Source organism: Sturnira hondurensis, unplaced genomic scaffold, assembly GCF_014824575.4.
Source record: "Sturnira hondurensis isolate 20B ecotype Veracruz unplaced genomic scaffold, ASM1482457v3 Scaffold0017436, whole genome shotgun sequence".
In the NCBI taxonomy this organism is placed as follows: domain Eukaryota; kingdom Metazoa; phylum Chordata; class Mammalia; order Chiroptera; family Phyllostomidae; genus Sturnira; species Sturnira hondurensis.
Window position 1 is genome coordinate 18,017,552 of NW_028090067.1, and position 12,655 is coordinate 18,030,206.

The 12,655-nt window shown below is 41.0% G+C and overlaps 1 protein-coding gene across 1 annotated transcript in view; it reads left to right on the forward strand.

The window, feature by feature from the left end:
• The first annotated feature begins 2,377 nt into the window (after nucleotides 1-2,377).
• Nucleotides 2,378-12,655, forward strand: part of GRAP2 (GRB2 related adaptor protein 2) — a 67,938-nt gene continuing 57,660 nt past the window's right edge. The window contains exons 1-2 of the mRNA XM_037068446.1: nucleotides 2,378-3,405; nucleotides 8,071-8,218. The gene's annotated coding sequence lies outside the window, so the exon portion shown is untranslated. The remainder of the gene's footprint in view (nucleotides 3,406-8,070; nucleotides 8,219-12,655) is intronic.

Here is a 12,655-nt window from a genome sequence, read left to right on the forward strand (position 1 = left end):
ACATGTTGGTTTACTATGTGTTTTACACACCTGACTACATGCAAATGTTCAGTTTACTCATGCTATCAAAAACTTGAGGTTATTGTGATGATGATGAGACAAAATGAATGCCCAAAAGGGTAAATTTTCACACATTTGGGTAGTCTCCCTACAATGTGTAGAAATGGAGGGAAGATATTCCATGTCACAAATCTATGTCACCTCCTCTGAGAGGCCTTCACTTATCTTGCTAACTACTTATGTCTTCCCATCAAACTGGGAAGACATAGTAGGCACATAGTAGGCACTCAATAAACAGGTGTTGGGTGAATGGCCAAATGCTTTAATGATTCTGCCTGGGGATAAACCTGTATTGTATGGATGCTACATCTTTAGAATAAACATGACATTTTAAAAATATAATCCATACTTTGACTGGTATGGCTCAGTAGGTTGGGTGTCATCCCACAAACTGAAGGGCCACTGGTTCCTGGTCATGGCACATGCCTCCATTTTGGGCCAGGTCCCCCTACGGGCTAGGAGCACACAAGAGGCAACTGATTGATGTTTCCCTGACACATCAATATTTCTCTCCCTCTTTCTCCCTCTTTTTCCCTCTCTTTAAAAATAAATAAATAAAATTTTATATATGTATATGTGTGCATGTGTATTCCAGCTCTTGTAATTATCAAGTAAAATTCTAGAGTATTGCCCAGGTATTTGTAAATCAATCAATCAATATTTCTTGAATATACAGTTTTGTGAGAGATAAAGGAAATATATAACAAAATCCCTATATTAAAAACACATCATTAAGGAGCTTTTCCCCTTAAATAATTCCAAAATAAACAAATGATGAGGTAGTAGAAGAGATCTCTGTTTTCTTTTTAGGTTTATCCAGCTTCCACAATGCTTTACCAAAGGCTGTTTGCTCCCACAGCTTTACCTGAATCATAACAGGAGATCATTTAGGTTATCAACTGACATTAAACTATTGGTGCACAATTCCTTATCCAAATCCTTTGAGGCCAGTTGAGTTGTGGAATTCAAACTCATTTATTTTTTATTTTGCTTTTTACTTTTGAAGGATAATGCCATGTCTATAACGTATATTACATGACACCCACAGTGAGGCGTGGGGCCACTCTGAACAATCAAACACATTGACATGACAAAAGTAAACACCTGTAAGTATATGGAGTACATGAAGACAAATGGCTCATTTCAATCCAGGTCTTTCCACAAGTTATGGGAGAAAACTGGTTTTTAAAACTTTTTGTGTGTTAGAATGGAGAATAAGGGATGAAAGAAGCTGAAATGACTTTTACCAGAGACCTAAGACAATGACAAGAGCAGCACCTAGGAGGCTGACTGCCAAGAAGCATCTCTAGAAAGAGAATTTAGGGCTCTGCAATAACAAGGAGAAAAGAGCTTTTGTGTTTGGACATGTTCTGCCTGTAAACTCGAGCTCAGCCCAGGAGGACATAAGGTCTGACCGAGACTGTCATGGGAGGACAATCACAGAGCACGCCATGACATCAGGAGATGCAACTGTTCTCATGGAGAGAGCGCTGCAAGAGGCAGAAACCCCAGCTTGCCTGAGCCCCTCCTGGGTGTTCATTAACCAATTCGACTAGGAGTTTCCCAGTTTCCCACGGACAGGCCCCCTTCTAGGAAATGGAGAAACAGGTGCACAAGACACAGTCACCACTCTCGTTAGCACCACTGGCTGCTCTTTACTGAATGCTCGCAGCGTGCCCACATTCGCATACCTCATCTCATTACTTTAATCAGGACTCCAAAGGCATGGATTTGAGGTCCTGTTCTCTCATTTCCTAATTACGGGTTACAACTTCTCCGGGCCTGTGCCCCATCTGCAGGAAAAGGACTAATCACATAGGGCAGACGGTTGAGAGGAAGCAATGAGGTGCGCGGGAAAGAATTCTGAACCTGAACGTGAACGGCGGAGGCTGAGCAAGAATCGACTTCCAGCAACTGCCCTCTGAGAGCTCAGGATTTACTTACAGGGGGAGGCTGGGGTCGGAGAAGGTTCTATAAAGTGGGAGCGACCTGTCAGTGTGTCACAGGGTGGGGTGACACAGCAGGGACTTTCCCTTACAAAGAGTGCGGGCCTCAACCCCCTGTCACTGGCACTCAGACCGCCCGCCAGCCCAGCCAGCGGCATTGGCGTGGGACAGGGGGCGGGGCAGCAGGCCCAGTCCCGCCGACCTCCATTACCAGACCCTCCTCCTAGAGAGCGGCTACCTGAGGAGAAAATCCAGCTCCCGCGGCGGGGCCTCTCCCCACTCCAGTTCAGGCCCCTGGCTCCCCAGGCCTGTCCAACTCCTCCAGGCCCAGGTGCCCACGCACCCCCACTTCCGCCTCCTCACTTCCGGCCTCTCACTTCCGGCCTCTCCCGGGTCTGGCGCGGGCCTCTCCCGGAGCCTCAAACAACAGGGGTGCGAGGGGTGAAAAGACCCCAACTTGAGGGTAGGGAGTGGACTGGAGGTGAATGTCCTCATTTAACAATCTGTTCGTCCGTGGTGCTGCCTTAATTCTCCTTTCAAAGAGTAAGTTTTACAACCTGTGTCGGTGTAATTTTAACTGACTGGAAATGCCATCCGCCCTGATTTCCACCTCAGAGGACAAAGACCAGAGAAGTCGTGTCCCTAGAGATGAAAAGAGCGGTGTGTGTCATGGGCAGTGACGGCCTCAGGTGCCACAGACCCGTGGTCGTTGAAATGTGCACCTGATCTTCAGGGAACACCCACCAGGTGCGGGGCACCCACCCAGCCGCGAGGGTCCAGGCCCACGGCGAGTCCGGGGTCCGGTGAGCCCAGGCCGGAGGGAGTGGAGGCGACAGGCACCAGCCCGGAAGACTGCGACAAGACCAGCATGGCGTAGTAATTGAGGAGCAGGCCTCTCCTCCGGCCAGGAGGGCCTACAGGCAGGCTTCCCTGAAGAGTGTACATCTGATGTGAATCTTAAAGAATGACAGGGCGTTCGTTGAATAAGCAGCGTAGAGGAGGCCATTAGAGACAAAGGACTCATCATGGGTAAAATCTCGGAAGCTGAGAGGGCTCATTATCTCGGGAAAACTGCCAGCCCCGGCACTTCCACGGCTGTGGCCGAGGCTCTCAGCAGAGCGGCCGAGGGAGATGAAGCGGCAGCGGAACGTTAGGTCACGGAGGACCTCGATCACACTGCCAGGCGATTTTATCCACTGAGCATATAATCAAGCCTGTTGCAAAGCCTGTTGGGGCTTGAGTGGACCTCGGCAGCACTCTACTGGGACAGAGAGAAGAGACTTGGAGAATGGGAAAATGTGTCAGAGGGGAGAGTAACATTTGTTTTTAACGCTTACTACTTCAAGTATCATGATGATGTTTGTAACAGCCCACATTACTGATACTGGCATGAAGATAGGTAAGTGTAATATAAAATGATAGGAGGTATGAAAGAAGTCGGTCTGCTTGAAATACTGCTTAGCTGGCTAAGTGGAGTAACAGCCAGAGGGAAATGGAAAAGCGGGCTTGGAAAGGGGTTGTTCAGGGGCTTGAATAACATGTTAAGGTGCTATTCTATAACCTGTGTGTTGAGGGGGGAGGGGACAAACAACAAGTATTTTATATATTGAATTATAGCTTGAGATGACTTTTTTCCCTAAGGATATCTTATGCAAGTTTCAAAGGAACTCTGAAAAGTAGGCATTAATGACCCTATTTTACATACCAGGCAGTGAGTTTGGAGAAAATGCATTCACCCTACATCCTTGAGCAACCTGCTGTGTGCCCCGCATTATGCTGAGCTATTGGGACTACAAGGAAATTATAGTCTAACAGTCTCAGAGGAGACAGAAATAAATCAGCAATTATAATAAGTTGCCATGACAAAGGCAAATATAGAGTGATGTGGGAGTAAAAGGGGGACTTGTCTAAATCTACAAAGTTAGGGAAGTCTTCCTGGAGTAGGTGAATTTGGGCTGGGTTTGCAGGAAAAAATGGATTGCGTGAATTGCTTGGAATTATTCAAACATCGAGTTATTTAGCTAGAACTTGAACACAAATCTTCTGCATTCAATGCTGTGCCCTTTCCTCTACTCTAAGGATGGTCCTAGACATTGAAATCCATCAACATTCTCAATCAGAGGTCTACCTGTTGTATTTTGAGGTCAGAAATCCCATTTTTTTCTTTTTAAACCAATTCATTTCCTCCTTTTAGACTGAATCTCTGGATGAGTTTTAAAGGGAGTAGATTAGGCTCCCCAAAGGTGCAATGTTACCTACTTAGGGGAATTAACTCTGTTAAAGTGACATTTTTGTAAGAGGTCCTTTTTCTCTGCTTTTCTCCATTTGGGGGCACCATAATTTAGTTGTAATACTGCAGCCTTTGCTAAATACAGACATCATTATACAATAACAACTTGTTGTATTCCTCCCCCATCCCCGAAATTCAGAGTTTTATAAAAGTGAACAGTTTCTTCTCTTCTCAATTAAGAGAAGAGAAGAAAGGTTTCTAGGGCATCACACTCCTCATCTCTTTGGCTGGTTTCTTCTCATTTCTCTGACCTCTCAACTTTGAAGGGGTCTCTGCATTTCTTCTTCAGGTGATTTTATCCAGTCTCATAGCTTTAAACACCCTGTTCTTTCTCAGCAGTTCTCAACGCTTTATTATCAGCCCTAATCTCTCCTGACTTCCCCACTGGCACTTCTCATACACATCTCATATTTAATACATCCAGAACCAAACTCTTGATCTTCCAAACCTGCTCCATCTTAGTAAGTGACACATCCCTGCTTCTAGTTTCTTAGGCCCATGACCTTGAAGTCATCAACTCCTCTCTGTCTCTCACACCACACATCATTATCCAATATTCATCAGCTCATCTTTTCATACAGCTGGCTACCAATTCTGGGTAATATGTGTCAGTAGGTAATAAATGGTTTATCAATGCCACCTTCTAATTCACAATAAAATAATATCTATGTTTCCAGACTTTATGGTCACCCTGTACATTCAAACTTAACTACTACCCATAACCTTCACTTCCCATCTGCCCTAAGTTGCCATATCTCTTACCAGAACCATTTCAGGAGCCTCTTATCTGGTCTCCCTGTTTCTGCTCTTGCTCCCTTACCATCTAACCTCAACACAGCTATCAAAATGGTCCTTTTAAAATCCAAGTCAGATCATGTAAGATCTAGCAAGACCCTAAGCGTTCTGGCCCCTGCTCTCTCTGACCTCCACACTGACTCCTCTCTACCTCATGCATCAGGCTTGCTCCCACCTTAAGGCTTTGCACCTGCTGGTCCCTATACCTGCAAAAGCTGTTGGCCCAGAGAGCTCTTAGGCTGGCTCCCTTGCTTTGTTTTGGACTTTGCTCAAATGTCCTTTGATCTCCCAATGAAATTACAACCCCTCCACCTCAGTCACACTTCCTATGACTCTGGCCCCATTTTATGGTTCTCTCGTGGTACAGCCATCTGACATATGTGTTGTTTCTCCCTGTGCCAGAAGGTGAGATCCTGGGGGGCAGGGATTATGTTTCATTCACTGATACATTCCCAGCATGTAGAAGAGCTGTTCAAACGTTATTTACTGAATGAGTGAAAAGAGAGTGTCTGGATCCATACTGTTGAATGAGAAGTACACATATCACCATAAAACCAGATTAAACACAATTATGCATAAGAAGTTCTGATATTGATGATGATCTCCTTAGAAGGAATTGCTGAAAACAAATTTTAAGATTTTATTTACTTATTTATCTTTAGAGGGGAAGGAGAGAGGGAGAGAAACATCAATGTATGGTTGCCTTTCGTGCGTCCCCTGCTGGGAACTGGCCTGCAACCCAGGCATGCGCCCTGACTGGGTGGGAATCAAACTGCGATCCTCTGGTTTGCAGGCTTGTGCTCAATCCACTGAGCTACACCAGCCAGGGCCTGAATTGATGAAAAATTTTAACAAGTACACTTTTAAAAGAAAATTTCTCCATTGTAGATAAGTTGAGATTTCATGTATTCCTAAATCCTCCCAATTTTGCTGATATTTTTCTGAGTGTCCCTGATGGTGTGGACTGAAATGCTGGTGTTCTCACATGACAGTCTTTGTTCTTAGGTTTTGCCTTTGCACTTGTTCAATTTATGAAAGAAACCACTGAGATGGCTTGGCTTCCCTCCCAGTATGCTCTAGAAACACATCTGCTGATCATTACTTACTAATGCAGTAACTTGAGATTTTTCTGTTCTGTACTTTGCCCCTCACTTGTAAGGGGAGGAGTTATATTCTGCTCCCTGGGGTGCCGCACCCTGTGGAAAAGTAGCGTCCTCTTTAGGGTGCACACTGAAAATACCATGATACTTCCTAGAGCACTATTCGACTTTTCCTCCTTATTCCAGCTCCCCAGCCATGGAAGTGTAGGGGGCTCAGTGTTTGACCACTTTAAAACTGCTGAATGGGATAAGGACTCTACCAGAAGATCCTGGGGTTTGAAAACTGGCAGTGGAACCCTGGGGTGTAACAATGACCCAGGTCCTTGAACCATGAAGACTAAAGAATGCTGAGGCCAACCTTGAGATGTCATTGTTTTAAAACTGGCAACATAGCCCCAAGCAATGTGTCATCCCTGTGCACTGAAAGGTGGTGGGTTTGATCCCCAGATGGGGGTGCGAATGGGAGGCAAACAGTGGATGTTTCTCTTTTTCCCTCCCTCCCCTCTCACTCTCTCCCCCTCCACACCTTCTCTCTCTCTAAATTCAATAAACTTTTTTTTATTGTAAATCAGCTACATGTTTTATCTTGAATTTTCCATCTTTATGATGTGGAAATAATGATAACCCTGTTCAGACACAACTCAAGTTTAAGAAAACTCGACAAGCTGGCATTATTAAAAAGAAAGTGCTTCTTAAACAGTCAGGGGAAGCAAATTACTTCTCTTAACTCATTTAACAAATATTTACTAAACATCACCTGCTGTGACCAAGGTGCTCTTGATTCTGCAACAGAGTCTTCTTTACTATTTCAATTTTAAAAAGGAGCAGTTATAACCAAAGAAAAGTTTTTTATAAAAAGGGTAAATCTTGAGCAAGGTTTAGGTGTAAAGGGACAAAGAGAAAATTATACCATTTTACAATATAGAATAAATTTAAATTTTAGAACCCCAAATTGAGTCTAATATGATGCCCTCCTTCTTAGCCTTCAAGGGATTAATGCTTGGAACATCCTGCGAGCCAGCTTTTTCCTCTTTATCTTGGGACTGGTTTCCAAACTCTGAATGGTGCCATTTAGCGAGTAGCAATGTGTCTAATTTTATGTGAAAGATGCAACGTTGCAATCCATTTTTAGCAAGAGCAGAGAGGAAGAGGCCTTCACAAGTTGCACTTGTTATGGGAGGCAGGAACTTGGGAGGGTAAGTTATAAATTTGAAGGTAAGAAAGTTGAAGGTGACAGAAGCTTAAACATCCCAGAAATCCTTTAGTCCAACCAACTCAAGTGAGTGAATCCCAGACCCAGGTCATGTCTGATTGTGGCGAAACTGGGGCTGGAACACAACCTAGCTCAGAGCCTTTCTTTTTTTTTTTTTTTTTTTTTGGTTTAGTGTGATATTATGGGCTAATTGCATTAAGAAAACATTTTTTTCTGGGGTTTTAATATTGTGAGTGATCCAGAGTGGTATTAAATAAGTTCCCCTAAGAAGTCTTACTGTTTCTCTGGTTGCATGGCTATCCTAAGGGGAAATGAGAGTTTTCCTTAAGACCAGCAGCAGCCTGCCAATGCACTATCTCTAGGATTAGAAATTTTCTTATGTGAACATAATAGTTCAGAGGGGAAATTGTTAAAACTGAAACCAAGCATAGAGAAGCAAAAGTGTTTCAGTGAACCTCTTGCATTTTAGTTCAACTTTGACAGCAAGAAAACAAAACCACATAATCTAAGGCTCACGCCCAACTCTCTGAAGCCCTATGTCTGCTAGTTCCTGTGTGGTTTGCCTACAGACTGCAGTTCTGACTGGGGGTAGTTTGGAGGAGGGAGTAAGAAGTTAGGGGGGAGGAGGCACTACTAATGGATCTGTGATGTGAACCCTCTTTTTAGTGTGGTAGTTGGAAGACAGCACAAGGTGGATCCATACTCTGAAATGGCAGTAATTTGGATGTGAATTCATCTTCCTTCTTGCAAGAAAGGATTCTAATAACTCAGTGTCAAAGCCAAGTCATAGACTCAATCTCTTCTCTTCTAAAAGGTATGTTATTTTGCAACGTCAATCCACATACTCTAGCGGTCTTGAATAGTTTTAGTTTGTAGAATGCTCTCTATGAGTCGAATCTTAATCCCATGGGCTTTCCAAATATTGCTTTTAAGATGTTGTCCCATCTCTTAATCTTTCGCAGTAGCAATGTCTGTGGTGATAAGATTTGACTTCTAACTAGCAAATGAAGGAGGAAAGGACTTGTTTCTTACCCAACCCATTACACAAAAGAACTCCGCCGATGGCTTCTGAGGATTACAAAGGTGAAATTCCACTTCACCATAGTCAGCATTTAGTTCAAACTGGGGAGTCCGGTGAGAGGCTGAGCAACAATGAATGAACACTAGTACTCTGAGGTCAGAATTTCTCTCGTTACTTGCATTTCTACTTCTGTTAGCATTTATGTCACCTTTACAAATAACTCCAATTTGGATCCCTTTACAAAAAGAAAACTTTGTGTTGAAATAGATTTTGAGAGGGTGTTGCCTGTCTTTGTCTCTTTATCAACAGTTGATGCTATATCGCTAAGACTGTCTTTAGTTTAGGCATCATCTTAAGACAACTCTATGCTCTTTGCCTCACCTGTTCCTGAAAATGAGAATTGAATACATCTACCCAGGAGTTTGCTAACTTTAAAATATTGTATTTACAAATCCAAAGTTGAGCCTTGTTAATAAAGCATATACTACTTAATTTGCCCATTACTGAAAATATGCATCCTCAGATAAATTAAGGGAGAAATGTTTAGGATCTAAAAATCCAGAGGCAAAGATTGCATGTTGCTCATGTTATGTCATCTGAGAATGGGAAACCTTGGGTTGAAGACTCTTTTGTTGCATACGACTACATCTGCAATAGATTATTTGGCTCTTTAGTGCCCCCCCCAACTTTCTTATTTTTGGTTTCAAAAGAACATTTAGTGTAAGCATATTCTGCTTTAACAACCTTTTATTGTTTATAAAACTTCATATTTATAAAATAATTTTAAAGTGATTCTCTTTACAAAAAGACCCATTAATAAATAAAGAACACTATATAAATAATCATGTAAGTATATTTAAAATTCAAGTTTTAAAATATTCTGATTTGTACTCTTTGAGAACTTTTTTTTATAAAGAGAGACAGCTCTATATTATCAAATTAAAATACCTTTTTAGATTGAATTTGGAGTGTCTCCCATGTAATAAAATGTAATATTATTCTCCCTAAATTGTAATAGATTTTTATCTTTTAAAAATGACTTTACTGAAGCAGAAGGGGAGGAGGTGATCGGTTTGTTCAGTATGAAGAAATATCTGTATTGCTAATATAATATCCTTTTCAATATCTTCCACATCTTAGGTCATAATGAAAATCCCTTTAATCTTTTTTAAATTTCAATTATTCTACATGTACGTTATAGGGATATTGTAAGAATGAATGAGTCAACCTAGATAAGAAGTGCCTTAGGAAAAAGGCCCTATGAAAATGCAAAGTGATATCATTGTTAATTATTTCTTTGAATCTTGATCATTTCCTTCCCACCTCTTATACAAAAGATATCTATCCCCTTACTGCCTGAAGCCTTCTCTCGTAGACCCTTTGCCTTCTGGAAGAGCTGAAAACGACCCTAGTTGATGCAGATTTACTGATTCTCAGAGAATAACAACCACTGATGTTGGTGACATGTAGGGTTCATGCCTACACTTGAGCAGAACTTGCCTCTTTTCATGGATCTAGAAAAGTCTACAATTGTTCAAAAATGTGTTATTAAGTATGATTCCTTCAGGATGTCTTAAACAATAGTTGTTGCTTCTGGTTTCGTCCTAGGCACAGAGACTTCATTCTTGTGTCCTTGTAAAACAGATTCAAAACTTGGTCAAGAATCTTCATGACCTATTGAATCAAGGGCAGGGTCAGTTGGTCCCTGTCTTGTCCATCTCAAGTATTTTCCCAGTGTACCTTGATCTGTAAAGAAATAACACAGCCTCATGCCTTTGTCTGTCTGTCTATCTATCCATCTGTCTTATCTATCCATCTGTCTATCTATCTGTCTATCTGTCTCTCTTTCCCTCTCTCTTTTTTTTTTTTTTTGCCACTTTACAATCCTCAGGAAAGGGAAGTACATAAATAAGTATTTACAAACATGTATTGGACATTTGCTACATGTCAGGCCCTGTGTTAGGTGCTGAGTTCTCTTCAACAATGTTGATACCAATTTAATAAGCTTGAGCCAGTAGGAAGTTAGCAAAAATTTTTAGTTTTCTTTTCAGAGGCAAACATTTTTTAGAATTTTTTTAAAAGCTATTACTAAGTACATGAAAATAAAAGTTTTACATGTTCCCCAAAGATAAGGCATAAATCTAATAAAGAAAGTGAAGAAAATGTTTAAAAATAAAGTCGAAATACTAGTACAATGAGTACCTCTATACTTACCTTGTATATTGAACAGTTGTGAACTTTTTGCCATATTTGTTCCATCTGTATGTACTTCTTTCTGAACAACTTTGTAAACTACAGACAAAATGATGTTTTACCCTAAATAATTCAGTGCACATCTAAAAATTACGACATTCTCCAACATAATCACGATGCCATCATTATACCTAAGAAAATGAACAGTAATTCCTTAATATTATGTCATAACTAGGCCATATCTAACTTTTGCCATTTGCTCCTCAAATGTTGTCTACACCTTTAAGAAAAAACTTGATCTGATTTTTAAAAAGGAAAGCACATTTTTGCATTTGGGTTTTATGTCTTCTTATTTGACATTGAACTTTTTTTAAAGGTTAAGCCAGTTATTTTATGGAATGTTCCATGTCCTGGATTTGTTGTTGCCTCGTGGTATCATTTGTTTCTTCCCTTACCCCTTGTATTTCCTATAAACTTTAATTTCAAACTAAAGAAAGCATTGATTAGATTTTGACTGAGTATTTGTAACAAGGTTCCATATTGCGTCTCAGCAGGAGGCACATAATGCTGGATTGTCCCTCTGTTTGTAATGCTCAGTCTGATCGTGGCTCCAGGTTGTGATCTCACTCCAGGGATCTCTCTCTCTCTCTCTCTCTCTCTCTCTCTCTCTCTCTCTCTCGCAAAGGTACTTTTTTCTCCTTTTCAGTTAACAAGTAATCTGAGCAAATGACACTTTGGGACAGTGGTAATATACCATTTCCCAATAAACTATCACCAGTGACTTCAGGTGATAACCCTTGCCTAAATCAACTATTCCGTTAGGGGTCATACACATTTTAGTACACTTTGAAGAGGGATTAGACATACAAATTCATCATTATCAGCAGCAACAGCAGATATTTACTGAGTGTGTAAGTGCAGGTAATAGCAACTATAATAATAATGACATTTAATGAATGCTTGTTGTGAAGCCAGTCTAGGTTTGAAACCAATCCTTCAGTTACTAACTGGGCCATCTGGGACAAGTTACTTACTCTTTCTGTGTGTTAGTTTCTTAAGCTATAAGAGAAGAATAACAGTGGCACCTGTCTCATCATATTGTTTTGAAAATTAAATAATTGATACATATAAATTTCCTATAACAGTGTCTGTTACTTGTCAAACACTTTACAAGTATTAACTCATTTGCTTCTCATAATGGGACAATGAGTTGCTAATACTCTCCTTCTTTCACAAGTGAGGCAACTGAGGTACAGAGAGATTAGGTAGCCTGCCCAAGGTCACTTACTGAATTTTTCAGACTGTAAGACGAACTGAACCATAAGATGCACCTAGGTTTTAGAGGAGGAAAATGGGGAAAAATTTTTGAAGCAAAAAATGTGGTAAAATATTTAATAACATGAATAACATAGGCCACTGCCTTCGAGCCAGGTAATCTACATTTGGACTATAAGATGCACCCTCCTTTTCCTCCCAAGGGAAAGGTGTGTCTTATAGTCAGAAAATACATTAACTAGCTGGATTTGAACCCAGGCGGTCTGATTCTGAAGTATTCTCTCTGAAGGCTGGCACATATAATGAGAAGTGACACAAATGAAACTGAATGGAAATCGGTAACAGAACCCCCTCCCACACTCCAATCACCACCACCACCCAAGTTTTAAGTTGTTATTAAAAATCTTGAGAGTGTTGCTACCAAAATAAATTTGTTTTTGTCTCTCTGAAGTAAAGCACTCTATTAAGCATAGATGAGTTTACTTACTGTATTTATATAGCTTAAGAAACTTTAAACATAAAAGATAATACTAGGAACTGAAAAATGTAGAACAATGAGGGAACAGGAAGGAAAAAAACTGAAAGGAATAACATGAGAGAGGACTGGTGAGACCTCAGAGCCTGAGGGCACAAGATGATACTTTGATATAGTCAAGGGGGAAAAAATATCCCTCTCATTTTTCACATTCCTGTACTGTATGAGATTTTACCTCTAAAACACCAGAGTATAGCCATTGTCAGATTTAGGAAAGACCCCATGGG